This window comes from Chenopodium album, chromosome 4 (genome assembly GCF_948465745.1).
Source record: "Chenopodium album chromosome 4, dcCheAlbu1.1, whole genome shotgun sequence".
Taxonomy (NCBI): Eukaryota; Viridiplantae; Streptophyta; class Magnoliopsida; order Caryophyllales; family Amaranthaceae; genus Chenopodium; species Chenopodium album.
The window spans coordinates 76,634,488-76,651,812 of NC_137837.1; the positions used below are offsets into that span (position 1 = coordinate 76,634,488).

Here is a 17,325-nt window from a genome sequence, read left to right on the forward strand (position 1 = left end):
CATAGAGTACAATTAATTTTTTTCGAGCAAATGCTATAACTAGTTACGGAGTATAAGACAAACAAGAATGTTGAATTTGTAAGGTAACACCCTACCACAGGGTGAATGGAATGTCAACTCAGGATTGTTCGATCACTGTGATATTCTGTGATCACGCGGAAAAGGCACAAAAGGGGATGGTGTGGCAGTGGCTCTGTGGAAGGAAAAGCAGAAAAGGGATGCAAGGATTATTCTTTTCCGCGTGTCAGATTAGGTTCTCTTGTGATCGTACTTTGTCCTGCCTCTGCCTTCAAAGGATGACGCGCGTGTATAAATTTAGAAATCTCTTTTGATTATGTAATTACGACAGATTAGCACGAAAAATCACATTCAGTCACTGTAAAAATGTGTGACAGCAAGAAGTTGCTACAAACTTTCCTTTTATCTGAAGGTTTGAACATATGCTATACATTAATTGTTTTGATTTTGCATGATCATATAAAAACAGATTCATATAAGTGATTAAGAAAATAATCTTAGGATTGATGTATGAAATAATTGACATCTTTAATTATTCCTTTCAGTTTTTTCGAAATTGAAGGTTTTTGTTCTACCTTTTAAACACCAGTTTCTTTTGGATGAGCAGAAGTCCTGATTGTAACATTTAGCCTTTTATAATTATGAAACAGGGATTTTTGCGACGGATGATTTCTGATTAACAACAAAATCTGTCGGAAAATTCCGACGGGAAAAATGTTTGCCGATGGATTTTCCGTCGAAAATTCCCGACGGATTAAGTCTATCGGAAAGTTTCTTTCAATATTAAAATAAAGTTTGAACAAATTTCAGAGGGAATTAGATATCGGAAATTCCGTCGGAAAAATTCGTCAATATTAAAAGATAGGCAGTCAGCCTTTATCAGTTTCAAATCCGAAAAACAGAAAAGAGAGAGAGAGAGAAAGAGGAACGCGAACGCCGCCTTCTCCGGATCCTCCGCCGCCGGCAGCCGCGACGAGCCTCCACTTGCCCAGCTCCTCTGTAAGCCTTCCCCTTTTTGGTTATTTTCTTTCCCCCTTTTATTGTAATTTCAATTACAAACCCTAATTTTTAAATTAAGCTTTCTAATCTAATTATTTGTAGGATTTGTAGAGTGAGTTAGTTTCATTGTAAAAAATTGAAGTTAAGAACTACAGATTTAAAAATTAATTACATTACAAACCTTAAATTTTAATTAAATTTATTGTTGTTTTTTTTTTTTTTTTTGGGAGAGGAAATTTATTGATTTCATTGTTTGTGTATGAGTTTATTTTTGTATCATATATGCTTTGTAAAATCTATAAATAAATACGTTTAATACTCCTGATAATGTATGTTAATTTAGTGTATATATATCAAATTATCAACCTAAACTTGATATATTGGTAAGGATTGCACTTTATTGGGGGTTTAATTCCCACTAAAGGCATTTTGAGGGTGGAGATTCCTAAACCCTTTCCCCTGTTCAATCACTAATATAGACGCTTTGAGGGTGGGTCCTTTAAATGTATAACACATTCCGCTTGGTTGTCAGTAAAAGGAATGGAATGAACAAAGGGAAAGAAGGAGAATGGAATGAAAATCCCTCAAATTTTCAATGTTGTTTGTTTTAAAAAATAAAGGGAATGAAGCCACTAGTCCAACAACCATACCACCACCGCACAACAACATATCTCTTCACTTTCTACCTTTTCCAACCACCATCTAGCCACCTCACCATGTGCCGCACCCCCCTCCACCACCTCTGTGCTTCACCGCCTCTCCCCAGGCCCTTGCCTCCCCTCCCCTCCTCCCTGGAAAACAGCCCCGTAAATGGTTGGAAACCCCTCCCTACCCCCGTAAAATCGCCGCCCGCCCTTCCTTCCACCCTCGAAACCCTAGCCGCTAGGGTTTCAAGGGTGGAAGGAAGGGCGGGCGGCGATTTTCCAAGAATAGGGAGGGTAATCTAGGGTTGTACGGGGCTGTAGGTTGTTCTTGCGGGGGCGGTGAGGGTCGGGGGAGGGGCGGCGAAGTTCGGGAGAGGGGCGGTGAGGGTCGGGTCAAAAGACGGTTGGGTTTTTCGGTGGTGTAGGTAGCTAGGTAAGAAGGCGGTGATGTGGTGGTGCGTTATTGGTGGCTAGGGAATGGGAATAGAAATACCTTTGGGGGGTGGGGAATGAACTTGGAAGGATTTGGGGGAATAGAGGGGGTTAGGGGAATGAAAAAAAATGGCTAACAAACCGTAACAAAGGAAATCAGAGCGGTTAATTCCCTTTCCCTTTGATGAATACCCCCAACCAAACGGCCTTAGTTTATAAACGTATATATACAATTTATTTTATTCGTGTTTGTTGTATAATATGTTACTATGTAATTTAAATCAAATTAATTTCATGAAATTATGTTTCATTTTCATCTTTTTATATGCTAATTGTGTGGGTACTTAATGTAAGAAACACATGATTCATTGTGAAGGATGTGTAAATGTTTGAAATGAATCATTTGCATAATCATATGTTTATAAACTCGTTCAGACATACACATTATGAGTATGTCTTGAATAATTCTGGTTGGGATTGTGCTTGGACATTTAATTTCACTTAAGTGGTGAATGTATGTCATATTTTTTAAAACTAATGATTATCATGCCTTGTTATTTCTCTACAATGTTCTCTTTATACATATGTAGGTGTATTTAATTGCCTACATTGTGTACTTGTGAATCTGTAAGAAAAGGGTACTAGATATTCCATAGAATCGAAAACTCCGCATACATGCATTAGTGAGGTTCAACGTCCAAGGATGGGTTTGATTAGAGTGATAAGTACACTTGGGCATCATTTAAAGTCTCATTGCAATTCTATTAAGTAAAAACTGGAAGACTTTTATAATAATGTTTGTGACTAATGTGGTTATATGTGTGAGTTATGTAGAAGTTGTAATCATGAAACGAAGAGAGCGTAGCTGGATGTATGACAGAAAGGATGGGTATTCTATTAAGCCCGAGTTCTTTAAAGGGGTAGAGGAATTCATGCAATATTGCAAAGATCATCCTGAGAGCAGTAACCCCAATGAAGTTAGGTGTCCTTGTGTTAAATGCAAGAACTTACGTCTTCATCCTCCGGACATGGTTAGAATTCATTTGTATGGCAAAGGATTCGTTCCTAACTATTATGAGTGGATGTGTCAAGGGGAAGGGTTTCCTACTACATCTAAAGAGAAATCCAATGAATATCGTGAAATGGTTGTGGACGCTCTTGGTGATCATAACCAAGATCAATTGGGCACCGAAGCTTCAAAGGAGGAGCCTAACACACCATTAGAACAGCATCTTGATTTGGTGAAGGCATCTGAACAGCCATTGTATGAAGGGAGTTCAATGCCTATTTTACCCCCCTATCAAAGAACTAAGAGGGTAAGGACTAAGGAGTCTAAGGACATGACTGTGTCCGAGGAATAAAAAGTATATGTACGTGAAGTAAAACTGGAATATCAGTCTTGAGTCGCGTATTTCTCATAAAGTTCTATGTGGGAAAGAAAACCACGACTCTATCCTAAAATAAGGTTTTTTTAACTGAGATTCCACCTTTTTATCCTTTACTTTGGAGGTCTTCAGAAGAAGGAAAAATACCGCGTTTTTAATGTTCTTTAGATCAGATTCATGCAGTGAATGTGGCAACTAGACATAGATTTTATGACCTTTGATATGCTACAGTTATCATTAGTCAATATTCCTTTTGTATGTCATCAACTTTCCTCATAAGAAGAATTGGTGGTGTGGAAGAATTAGATTTTATTAGTAATGATGTATTAAGACTCTATTCTCAAAACTCTCCAATGAGTTATTATGAAATACCTGTTTATTGCCTTGAGTAAAAGATACAGTGTTTTCACTCGATGTAAAGTTAGCCTTCTGATCAACAGCCCCAACAGGATGAAGAAACAGAAAATGAGATGTAATTTCATATTTTGATAAAAAGTTTACATTTTTCTTCAGTGCACTTTTACTATCTAGGATCACCCCATCCTTTATTTAAGGAAGAAGTAAAATCCAGATTATCTAAACCTGTAAAGATTTAACGCTATTTTGTTCCTTGTTACAAACCAAAATACACTGTATTTTAGGTGACAGAGGAATGAGAGGATATGAAGCAGTGCTGCCGGCTGCAGCACTATTGGCTGGTGCAGAATGCAACTGCTGACTGAACGGGTATTACTATGATGTTCCCTGGCACTGCCAGAAAAATAAAATTATAACAGCAGCATAATAATTCTAGTGTTGAATCTTCTATAAGTCTTCCTGCCTAGTCCCTCCTCCCTGATGGCTTGACCTGTTATTGCATGAAATGATGAAGTTGCATGCAGAAGCGAAAATATATGGTTTTTAAGCATAGTGCATACATATTGATATTAGAGCCATGTATAATTTCATCATATCAGCTAAAAATTATGATCATGTTTTCTAACTAGTTATATCATTGTATCTGATTCTGGTTTGTGTCCTTCAGCATAATACTTTACACATGTAAACCTAACTGTTCAATAGCAAGGACTATTGATCTAATCAGAAATAATTAGCATGTACTGAAACTGAACTAGCTGCTAAATGTTATTTCGATATCACTAGATTTTGGGTTAAGTGCATCAATCTAATATGCTGCTCAAGTTGTGGCCAGCCATATCTATAACTAATGTGAAAAAGTAAAAGCAGAATACAAGTCCATGCTGCTAGCACATGGAAGAATTTTATCTAGAATCAACAGCTCTAGGTGTACTGAAGAGCCAAAAAGGTTTTAAAGCCAATTCTACAGTATGCCGAGGTTGTCTGCTTGTAATGAACTTTTTTAGCTGCTTTATCTAAACAGACAATTGTATGAATTGTGCACATATCTTACAAAGGAATAAATGCTGACACGAGATTGTACAAGTCAGTACGGAAGGAATGTCAACTTCAGATTTGGCCTAGCTAGAGATTTGCAAGCTAAGGCTGGCTTCTAGCATAGCATCACTGCATGATACAGGAAACTCTCTTAAAGAAGGAAGAATATTTTTTACAGTGACGTGCAGTAATGCAGTACAGAGTAAGGGTATGAAATAGTTTGATTCTGATGTTGATCATATTGATTTTCTCTGTATTCTGAAAAATGGCAACCGCCAGTTGTTTTCTGTATTTGAGGAATTATATAACCACACAATTATGTGTACTTATACTAATTAATGTCAAGCCTATAATCTATAATCTATCCTTTGCCAAAGTAGATTTTTCTTAGCAATAGGACAGGTAATCAGGGATGGTGATTATAAAGCATGTTCACCTGTAAGTATTCCATGTTAAACAGGTGTTTTCTAAAGTATTTTCGATCAGTTTCAGTCCTGTTTCTTTTTGCTTTCTTACAAAAAACTGAACAAGCTTGAGGCTCAAACATAACAAGAACTCAAAAGTCTCAAAATAGTAAACTTCAACATTTATTAATTCTATGTTCTTAAATAGCTGATATATTTTCACAAGTAGTACAGTATATTTATTATTGTCAGAACAAAAATAGACATCAGTCCAGGCTCATTTTACAGCAAGCACCACACTTCAATCCCTACAAGTTAACTTATGGAACCTTGTGACATGCATGTAATGATTTTATTATGTGTGATATGACATGCACAATGCATCAATTTTTACCCTACATGTTCCAGATTTTTCTGGTCCAACAAGGCTCAAGTTTTTGTTTATGACAATCAAAATTGTTGTACAGCCAACATTTCTCTCATTTGTTACTGTCTAAAAAATAGTTCATATATGTCAAAAGAACACAAGAAAAAATCATAGTAACTAGAAAGACGCTTTATTCAAATATGAAGATCCAATGTTCAAGCAACGACTTCTGGCATATGTAAACTAGCACACATAACTATTGTATTCAGCAGGAGTGAAGGCGCGGCACTAAACAATTTTAGCCTCATCTTAATACAGCTAAATAAACAAAAACCACTCTCACAATTATCAGAATTACAGCAGATTATTGATATTATTAACTACTGGTTTCTGTTCCAAAACCATATGGCTCGTGCATCAATCAGCTTTTGCACTAGTTCTCCACGAACTTGAAGGCCAATAACATCATTTGCCCCACCAATAAAGTTCCCTCCAATGAAGATAGCTGGCACACTTGGGGTCTGCACTGCCACCTGATCAAGGGCATTTTCAACTTCTTGTCTATTCGGTAATTGATTCAGCTCATAAACTACAGGATTTGCACCATAGCTAGTAAAGAGCTGCTTCATGGAATGGCTCACAGGATCAGAATTGTTCCTGCTGAAAATAACAACCGGTTTTTCATCCACCAACGGCCTTAAGGTATCCATTAGAAAGATGATTAGAATGAAGAAACCTCTGCTTTTCCCTTACTGTTACTAAGCCAACCTTGGATATGTATTTATATAGCCCACAGAGAGGGCTGTATCTCATTGTCATTTTACTGAAAATGCGAGGGATATGTTATTATTCTTGAACTATGAAGGCAAAGGAGCTTTTTGTGATTCTGTTATTGTACCTAATTATTTTTCTCGTGACAATCAGAAAGATCATGCCTTAGGTGTATAATCTGCACCACTAAAACCCTGAGACAAAAGCAAGGATGTAATTGAGCTGCTAGTCCAATATACTTATGCCTAGTGTCAGAAAGATTGCATGTATTGTCAATTCTTATTGGTTAGGAGAGCCAGTGCCATGATTCAGCTCAGTATTGGACAATTATGATTCAGTAGGCAAAAATTGTCACTCGACAGATGAGAAAGTAGATAAAATGGTGCTTGATTAGCCACAGCAGAATTATCCTGCAACTTAATGAAGTGACCAAAGGTATTTTGTGATGGGTATGTGCAGATTCTTGGTGAAGGAAAGTGCAAAATGCTAAGAGGCACCAGTAGTTTCAAGAGTGCTCGAGTTACTTGAATAAACGGCTCTACAAGAAGCGAAGGGTCAATACTCAATACTAGATTCGAACTTGGTAAATTGATCAAAAGAAGACAACCACCTGCTTTTACTAACTAAAAAAAAATTAAGAAAAAAACAGATAAGGTTTCAAAGATGTGCATTTAGGGATATATGAATATGAAAGGTTGTACAAATAAGAAGTACGGATGCAGATGCCAAGTTAAGAAGTCAGGTCATATAACTTATTGCAAGATTTACTCCTCATATCTTACAGTAGAGATCATCTTTAAAGTTGCAATATATATTCCAATATTCTTGCGTGGAGCTGAGATAAAGATTAAAATGATTACGGAGCTAGAACACTTTCTCTCTTCGCCTCATATTGTGTATATGCTGACTGGAAAAAGGAATGTACAGCTTTCTTATCCTAGAAGAACAGAGTTACAAACCTTTTTGAGCAGCAATATCTTATCCTTTGAATAGAAAAGAAGGGCTTTATCATATTATACCTTCATTTTACTGAATGCAAAATCATGGAATCTCAGTTGCCCCTACAAGCCAGCTGTGCTAAGGCCAAAACTGTCTTCACCGGCTTCCTCCATTCCCTGACAAGAGAATATTGATTTTAAATTCACCTTGAAAATTTTTACATTTATGTCACAGGAGTTGCACCAAGCTGATTAAGTGCTGTTTCACCAAGTAACTACAGAAGCTGAACTACTACGAGTTGAATACCTGAATTACACACCGCTCCTATTTTGTTTTCATTCTATTATTTTCATGAAAATTCTTTTGACGAACGGCATTAAAGTTCACTAAGCTGTGTAGTAGATGAACTTATGTGCCTAGGCATGAAGCCTTTTGTCATTGACTGAGCATGAGGGCATAAGTTCAAAAGAGTGACGATAAAGTTTGCTTTTGCTCATTTCCCTTTCTTTGTTAGCAATGACTAATCATGTAGATGGCATGGATATGACTCAGGAAAACAACCAAATCCCAAATCTTGCTCAACATAAAAAAACAAAAAAAAAAACAAAAAAACAAAACAAAACTTGACTATGGACATGTTTAAATGAAGCACAGTTTAAAAACAACTCCATAAGCTTTAGCCTCAAGCAAGAGCTAGGCAAGATTACCTAGGGGATGAAAACAGCTACTTTTACATTTCTGCTGTTAAGAATTTTAATTTGGATGATGCAATAAACTTGTACTACACAGTCTCAAAAAGAGGATGCCATATTATCATGAGACATTATGAAAAAGGATATTGGGTGACTTAGTACACATTATAGGTGACCTTTCACTTTTTTTTTTTTTAACAAGAAATTCATTGCTTGTTATCTCATCTCATTGAAACCTTTCTGTGAGAAGGGTGTGTAACTGTGTATGCAAATATGCAAGAAAAACAGATTAAAGGCCATAAATGATAGTATCTTTGTTTAATATCTTAACTGACTTGTCCTCCATTCATCAGTTTGGAAGTGATCAAATATTCGGTCAATTTCCAGTGTAAAGCAATCGTTTTGTTGATATTGCAGTATGCAGTATTGCTGAGGCTAATCCCACAGTAACATGTATTACAATTTTGACCCATTAAATGATAGATAGAAATTGTTTGCAAAGCAGAAGAATGTAAAAGTTTCAGAGCATGAGTACTAAAACAAAAGGAGAGAGAATAAAAGTGTGCACCATTGGGCTTCTTTTTTTACCACCATTTCTAGCCTTAGCCCAACTTGGATGAGTTAGATAGCCCAATGTAACCATGCCTTGCTTTTTTGGGAGGAAGAGAGCACAATTTATGTTTCTGGAAGTGTGTACTTTCGTTGTAAGGGCTTGCTTCTGTACCTATCACAGAGCATCTTTGTGAATGAGAAAAGGTTTGCAAGAGTTATCCTTGCATCACACATTGAGATTCTCATCCCCTTTACAGAAGCAAAATGTAAAAGGCAAGATAAACTCGACGATAAGATTATATCAGTAGAAGTAAATGTTTGTGATAGCTTATGTAGCACAAAATTAGTTCTGACAAGGAATGTCTGCTTGCATGTTTTTTTTTTTTTTTTTAACTACAGTATTTATTCATATTATTAGAGAAAATTAACATCACATTTCAGAATCGATTTTTATTGTTATAGCAGCTGAAATTTTACAGTCTAAAGGAATAACATGTAGAGTGTTACAGGAAGGTGATAGATATACTTCAGAAAAGATCATCAGAAAAATCTGCAATGGACAAAATACAAACATTTGCAGTTAGGATAGCACCTGAACTTGATTAATTCTAGGATCTTCAAGAGGCTGAGACATACTCAAACTGAACATTGTCATACAGATTATGTTTTTAGGTAATGCCATCAAAATCACATCCACGTATTGGCATCGAACCTCAAAGAAAGTAAATTCAAGCACAATTTTATAGATTGCTTTAAAGGTTCTTCTATTCTTTCCTTATCACAGAACCAGCAGACATCAAACACCAACTATAATTTCTGTTTTTTATGGTTTATAAAAAACAAGGAAGTGTCAACTTCACCCATTACCCATGTACAATATATACTTCTTTAGCCACTAAATGATCAGAATAATATATGCCCACTTACAAACAATGACAACTCATGATTATAATCTTGTGTGGAGCACATGTTGATTTTTAGATTAGTTCTCTTACATCCTGATTGTTGTAAATCAGATGTAATCAGGTCTTGTTTCAGAGAACAGTTAAGTATCAATTTAATGTATAAAATGACACTCAATTTTTATTATTATTACTGGCAGATTGATTTTGGACTTTAAGCTATGATCTCTGACAATGTGGTAACTATAATACTTGGCTTCTAAAAAACAATGAGATGACAGAGATTTAATCTCCCTTTGTTTCTTATAAGTATTAGTAACTTCTTTTCCTGTTTCATTAATAACAGTAATAGGCTCACTATTTATGCACTTTCTTTCAGAATGAATTGGTGTAGGTAACTGGATCAAAATACATTTACTAAACTAACTTTACTCGAATAAGAAAGTAAAGTACAGAAAGGATCATGTAAGATATATAACCCTTCCAAATAAGAAAAGTAATTGCACATTTAACATAAGAAATCTTCAGCTGCATGTCCTCTATACTGAGCAAATATGTAATCTATACACACACTTAGAATGATCAATGTAGGTTTACAAATTAAATAGCAGACAAAAAATACCAGAAAGGCTTAAAAGAGTATTAAATAAAATAAAAGTGGCCCATAATGTATATTGATTAATTTTCTCTGAAAGATCAATGCAGGTTTTCAGAAGCTGCAAGCCTGGTTTACATCATTAAGCTTCAAGATCATCTAACTATCACCTATTCTTTTAAGGAGGCATCAAATCCAAGTGTACATGCAAAATATTTATCCTTAGATTAAATGAAGGCTGTGATTAAGGGATAACACATCCAGAGCATAACTAGAGAAAATGTAGGCATATAAAGCTTTACATTTCTAATTAAAAACAAGGCTAGCTCTTTATACAGGAAATTCGAACTAGTTCTGAAAAACACTGAACTAACATACTACAATATAAAAGCATTGGATAGATTGCATAGATTGGCATATACATGAACTTTTTTGTCCAGAAATCTATAAATTGTAGTTGATTTCATAATGTATCATGTTTGCATGTAAATTTTTCGTTTAGGTCATGCCAGTGTATACTTTTGTGCAAGGTTCTAAACATAATCTTATTTACTTGGTATATATAAAGATTGTAGAGCATTATTTATCAAAGCATAAGCAACTGAATCCCAGTCCATCATTTTATAACAGTAAATCAAGACAGGTAATAAGGTACAGAAGAGTGCATTGTCAAAATGAGAATGCAGCTTTCACTAGTATTTGACTCGATAACAAAGGACAAGCATTTACTCAGAGGATATACTCTGTTTTTTTTTTTCTTTTTGGCAGAAGGAGAATAAGACTATGTCACTGAAAAACACTAATTTTCAGTCACCAAAATATAATAGTGCCTAGAAAAACAAGGCACTGCAGAAGACGCATTATTTCCCACTTATGTCCTCTACAAATATAACCTAAAACTTCCCTTATTCTACTTCTAATTGCTGAGACTGGAATATTTAGCTAGTTTCTATTCCAGACCCAAATAGCTCCGGCGTCCATCAACATTTGTACAAGTCTACCTTGAACCTGAAGGGTGATCACATCATTAGGTCCACCTACAAAGTTTCCACCAATGAAGATGGATGGTACACTAGGTCTGCGTCCCATCATCTGCAGAACTCTCTCAATCTCCCGTCCATTTGGCATTTGATCAATTTCATATACAGTAGGATTAGCGCCAAAGCCACTGATAAGCTGTCTCATTGAGTGGCTCACAGGACAACTAGTCTTACTGAAAATAACCACAGGCCTGTCTTGCACCAAACCCTTCACAACCTCCATTATCTTTGAAGGAAATTCCTTTGTTTGGGAGATGAGTTGGTGATGAAAAAGCTGAAATACAGAGAACTTTTGTGATACTAGTTGGAGAGAAGGCTCAAGGTTTGAGATGAGGAAAATGCTTAGAGCACAGGTCTATTTATAAGCCCATTCTAAGGTGACGCAACTCAAATCTGCATGCAAGAACTGATACTGTTATAAGGATAAGTTCCAAGACTTTCAACAAAAAGAGAACTTTCTATTTTCTCTTTTTGATCCACAAATTGTACTCGAAAATGACCCTTTACATCGTCTATGTTCTTCATATTCCGTAAAGAAACAAGGACATTTGTCCTATCGAATAATTTCACGATGACACAAGATAAAAACAAAGGGCATCTAGAAAAATTGACTTTGCAACACCTAAAGAGTGAACAGAATAATGAAGAGCCACGCTCTAAAACTCCACTAGAAGTCCTCTTTTATTTGATCTTCTCCTAAATCAAATACTCGAGCAGCACAAAACTCTTTCTTTTAACAGACACGTGGATGTTTATCGTCGAAACTTTAACTCAATTGAACTCGAAGAGCCAAAAGAAAATTAAGAGCGCGGAAAATATGGGATTAGGCTGATCAAAGATGTACTGTTTTCTGCATTCGTCATTCTTATTAAGATGCAGTGAACATAACATATTGTGACTTTGCGTACCTTTTGTATGAATATTTTGGAATTGATCCTGCTAAGATATCTCCAATATAGAAAGAGAAATAGTAATGTACATCAGAATGTATCAAACATGACACTATCTTAATCCTTAGCATTTTTAACCAGGCTGTAATTGATCATTTATAAATCTCATGAGATTCAATGTAAGATTTATTATAATTGCTTTTACATTCTTATATCAATTGGATTATACAGCAAGAGGCCTATCCAACTATTTGCAGAATTAACAATTTAAGCTTGCACCTAGAAAGACATACATCTCTGTTGAATACAACTAACCAATTATGTGTGCTATTTGAGGACATTCAGCCTACCTAAATATCTACTGTCGTGTACAGATTAACACAATAACACATTGTGCTGGTGTTTTTGTATAATTACCAACTGTATATGTATTGGGTTCCATTAGACCAGAACTGACAGCTTAATTATAAAAAGCATGCATAGCACGCCTCACACAGAGGCACTGAACTTTGTGCCTCATGGAGCAAAGTGAGTACCTCAACTTCACAGACGCCCTAGTGGAGCAAATTGAGTACCTCAACTTCACAGACGCCCTAGTGTGATTCGCACCGTTCCAAATTAAAGTGTCTTGTGAACATGTCATTCAAATTCACGTCGATTCATTCTTGTGAGTTAGTAAATACTCTGTATGAATTACTAAAATAATATTGATGAACTTTAGATGAAAAAACATGTCAAATTTGGGTTACACAATATGTAATTTCTCAAGGATTGAATATGTATTGTTTAACATTGTACAGAAGATTGCAAAACCCATGTTGCATTTGATGAGAACGCATACTTTTTGTGTAAAAGCTGGTTATGTTAAATGCTACTCCATGAACATCTAAGGCTTCAAAAAAAAATCAAAATCTGATCTACTGTATATAGTCCATCCTCAATAGAGTTGACTCGTTCTTTTTTATTTAATACGTATCACTTAAAACATCGACCAAACCAATATAGATACAGACACTTTTATTGTCCAATTCTTAGTTGACTTGTGCTCTATGTTACATTATATTGCTATAGTACCTATCTGTGCACAGACAAAAAAAACTAAAGAGATCATACAAATTTGACGTAATGCATGCAGAATAAGGCAACTTCGGCTCCTCGCATCACATAAAATGGATTTTATATCTGACATAAGAAAGCATAATCCCCACCATCTTTTTCTCTCTTCTTTCCAAGAAATTCCATAAAATAGTGGGGCTTTGCCTTTATAGAAGTGGCCAATTGCAAAGAATATATGTCCCCAAAAAAAATATTGTGACATATCAAATTTGCAGTACCTTAGCTAATGTCATGATCCTAATTGATTCTCCAGAACTCTTTATTGTTCTCAAAATCTCAGTTTTCCTGATTCTTAATAAACTTCTTTTTTCTCTTCTTTTTCTCAGGTTTCTAAGGACAGTTTAGTATATGGTAAGAACACGTTTTTCACTTATAAACAGTACTATCAACATTAATCGCTTTCAATGGGACTAACAATCATATCTAGAACGATTCGGATACTTTGTTAGAATAATACTACAATTACACTTAATTTAATCAACATTTTTTCTTAGGAATTTTTTAAAGGGGTTTCCATCAGGCTATGAGTGAAAAATAGAAAATAACAAGGGTCGTTTAGTGAAATAAATTATCCAAAAGCCACTTATTGTAGCTAAGCTACAGTATTTGGAGTTGTATTTTTAAAGGTTTTAGATTTATGGGTATATATAAAGTTTGTAATACATAAAAAAGCTTTAAAGGGATATTTCAACACTTTTAGTTATACAGGAAAGATTGTTTCAGAAAAAAACCAAAAAAAAAGGAAAAATTCCCTGTTTCTCATATTGAGAAACGAAATTTGTTTCTCATGGGGGCATTTTCGTGAATAAATCAACAACTTTTTCATTATTGTAGGCTCTACAATTGAATAAAGTTGTTGGTTTATTTACGAAAATTCCATGTTTTGTTTCTCACTATGAGAAACTGGTCATTTGAACCTCTTAGCTCAAATATGGCTAACACATGAGATTATTTTTTATAATTTAATCATCTATATTTTTAATATACATGTTTTACAATCCTGACATGTTTAAAGACCTGTAGAGATTTTTCTTGACACACAAGAAGCAATTTTGCATAAATTAGACCTATTGGCCGACTTACCAATTCATAGAGGTTTATAGGAACCACCATGGCTCAGGTGCTAAATTACTAATGGTCAAGTTTTCCATGTAAATAAATTATACAAGGTATGTCTAGCAAATAGGCTTGATCTAATGTCATATTACCATCCAAGAACATGAAAAACAAGAATAATTGTTGATCTCTGTATTACTATTTGCAACTGTAAAGGATATAAATATGTAAGCAAGGAAATCTCAGAATGTATATATTTCCATTGAATGCGAAAGAAATTTTTTTACTCTTATTCAGCTAGAGTTTAATGCACTCTCCTAACTCACTAATAATAGCCCCTAAACAATGAAAATGAAAAAAGCTGGAAAAAAGGAGAAATATGTTCACAAGATTGTAGGGATAGCTAACCTATTTCGCTGTATTTTGAGCCACAGAATTGTAGCGCTCACCCAGATTGAAGGTGTGCCTGTGGTATGATAGCATGATGCTAGAATTCAATGATGTGGCAGCATCATCAGTCTTGTACTCCTTACCCACTTCAACATCAGGAAAACACCATGAAAAAATCATCATAAATTTATATGTATCTTAAAGCAATGTGTCAAAGCGCCAAGCTCCAATTGCCCACCCCAAGCCGCTGTTGTTCCACCTCTCTGCATTAATTCTCAATCTCTGCACCAGAGAATCATCTGACTCTTCTTCAATCACATCCTCTGACAAGAAATATGGGGAAAATTCGGAGGCATGATCACGCATATAAGAAGCCAACATCTCTCAAAACTGCTGAAAACTATAAGGTGAAGACCCTCCAAACAAATAAATTAGTTGATCCTCAACAGCTCAAGGCAGAGGCCATCTGGTTTAACCTCATAAATAGCTAATCCAAGCGGTTCTAGCTTCTTCTCAAAAATCTCATCTTTAACCACTGTCAGTCTGTCACTTATGGTGTTCCTTTGTTCCTCTTTTGTTCTCTGCTCCCTTGCAGCTTCTTGCTGAGCTTATATTCTCACATTTCTTAATGCTTATACTAGGCATGTAATTATCAGTTTGACTGCCAACAGATACTCCTGCTATGACCTTAACAAGTGTGTTGAGGTTTCCCTCATCGTTTCCATTGCCATCTGTATTGCTAAAGCCCAGGGATGAAAGTTCCTGCCAATGCTAATTTTTATGAATTGTGGATAATTCATAAATTTTGCTGTTTCCTCAACTTGCTTCTTTTTTGCTTACTGTTCTGCTTGCTACCTTTAGCTGCAGCTTTTTTCATTCGACCTCTTTGTTCTGTAGTTGACCAATTTCCTACCTGTGGCATTGAACAGGAAAAATCAATAATACATCTAGATTAAGAAAAATGGATAAAAGTATGACATGATTTAGAAAACTCAGAAAGACATTGACCCTCACAAACCCAACTGCAATACATGAGCTTTAAGACATTGTCTCTTGTTTCATGTTTAAAAACGTCAAATTGGAGCAACGATATAAGAAGAAAAAAAAGTACATGCATCCACCTGATATATCATGTCTTCGACATTTAAGAAATGTCCTAGATGATAGTCCGCAGTAATATTTTGGATTGTCCCAAATTATAGTCCACTATCTAAATCTAGGTTTAATATCTTCAACTTATCCCTAATACCCTTAATGATAAGCTTAAGGACATACAACTTTGTGGCATTAAAAAGATATAAAAAGTTACATAAAGATGGACAATCATGGTCTTTCAATCCAACTCCTTCAAATTTATCTTTAATCCAATGTAGCTTATTTAGGGACAGAGAGAATAAGTGATCTTTACAGACAAATTTTGTTTTGGTAACCAGCATTAATATCTTTAGGGAAAGGAGAATTTAGGGAGTAGAGTTAAAATAAAGTTGTTGTAGCTTGAAGGAGAAATTAGTTAGTTTGTTAGGGAAATGCTCTATAAATAGAGCTAAATAGAGAGAGCTAATCATGTAAAATATTGTTGAATGTTTTGGGTTAGCTTTAGAGGGCTAAATTGGGAGAGAATCCACCTCTTGAAAGTTGAAAGTGGAATTATCATACAAAAGTGCTGTTATTCAGTTTACTCAAAAACATCATCTTCCTATTTTCTGCCATTTAGGATGCTCAAGCTATGATAATTCATAGCACAAGGTCCTCCTTTTTTCCTTTAAAACAGCCCATACCATTTTCATTCCATTTAATCTCCAAGTTCTCTTGCATTTTGTTAGACTAATGCACTAGCTAATTGATCCTTATAGCAAGCATTCAAGTGCCCCAAAAAAGAAAGTTCCATTTAATCAATATCTCCAAGTTATCTTGCATATATTAGATGCACAAGCTAATTGTTCCTTATAGCAAGCATTCAAGTGCCCCGAAAAAGAAAGGCAATTCCCTCAAATTCACAAGTTTTTATAACTGTTTCAGGTCACAAAGAAAATCATTACAATGATCATCAAAAGACCATCCTAGTTTCAGGTTCACACATCTGTCGCATATGTTTGGTAATCATAGCTTTCACTCAGTTACATACTAAACTAGTTGCCCTTCACTTTTTATCCACAATACAGATTATATAATTATACAAACCAAAACTTAAAAGCTCCATTTCACCCTTAAACCGTTACCATCAATAGGGCTAACTATGGCACTTATAAAACAACCCAGATAAGCATCACTCATGAATATCTGAGGAATCCTACCAGTTGCTTTTACAAAACTTCCCTTGTATAATCAAACTCACCCAATAATACAACACCAACATAATTCGATTCCAAATTCAGAGCAATACCAATTGTCCCTTCTTCAACTTCTACTTAGTCCTTTTTCTACTAGAATACAGAAGGATTTGAGACAATGACAATTCCCAATTCATAAACCATAGTATATTATTAACAAGAAATAGTTGTATAACCATAAAAAACCGAGTGCGGTTGTAATGTGCCGCATGCAAATGTCTTATACTAAGAAACAATAATGTCTTATACTAAGAAACAATGACAATAGCCAATTCACAACACTTTGTGCTTATATTAAGTGCACGATATACCCGGGTGTATAATGGCAAACTGCTTCCATTCTTACAAAGATAACAATTTGGGATTTCAGGAAAAAGGGTTATTTCACATTCCTAATAACAAATGCAT

The 17,325-nt window shown here is 35.2% G+C and overlaps 1 long non-coding RNA gene and 3 pseudogenes across 4 annotated transcripts; 1 reads left to right on the plus strand and 3 right to left on the minus strand.

The window, feature by feature from the left end:
• Nucleotides 1-355: 355 nt before the first annotated feature.
• On the plus strand, nt 356-3,872 carry LOC145627344 (uncharacterized). 3 transcript variants are annotated; one of them, XR_014111380.1, is made up of 3 exons: nt 356-430; nt 669-1,017; nt 2,928-3,872. It is a non-coding gene; the product is annotated as an uncharacterized LOC145627344 (long non-coding RNA). The 3 variants fall into 3 exon arrangements; XR_014111381.1 differs by lacking the exon at nt 356-430 and adding an exon at nt 505-580; XR_014111379.1 differs by lacking the exon at nt 356-430 and having other exon boundaries at nt 479-1,017.
• Nucleotides 3,873-5,859: 1,987 nt separating this feature from the next.
• Nucleotides 5,860-6,354, minus strand: LOC145628221 (monothiol glutaredoxin-S6 pseudogene; annotated as a pseudogene).
• A 9-nt stretch (nt 6,355-6,363) lies between these two features.
• On the minus strand, nt 6,364-15,509 carry LOC145628223 (OVARIAN TUMOR DOMAIN-containing deubiquitinating enzyme 5 pseudogene; annotated as a pseudogene). Its single transcript, XR_014111418.1, has 4 exons — nt 15,501-15,509; nt 14,606-15,358; nt 8,615-8,770; nt 6,364-7,530 (listed from the first exon to the last, which is right to left on the minus strand). The product of XR_014111418.1 is annotated as an OVARIAN TUMOR DOMAIN-containing deubiquitinating enzyme 5 pseudogene (transcript).
• LOC145628222 (monothiol glutaredoxin-S6 pseudogene) lies at nt 9,029-11,358 on the minus strand (annotated as a pseudogene).
• Nucleotides 15,510-17,325: the final 1,816 nt, after the last annotated feature.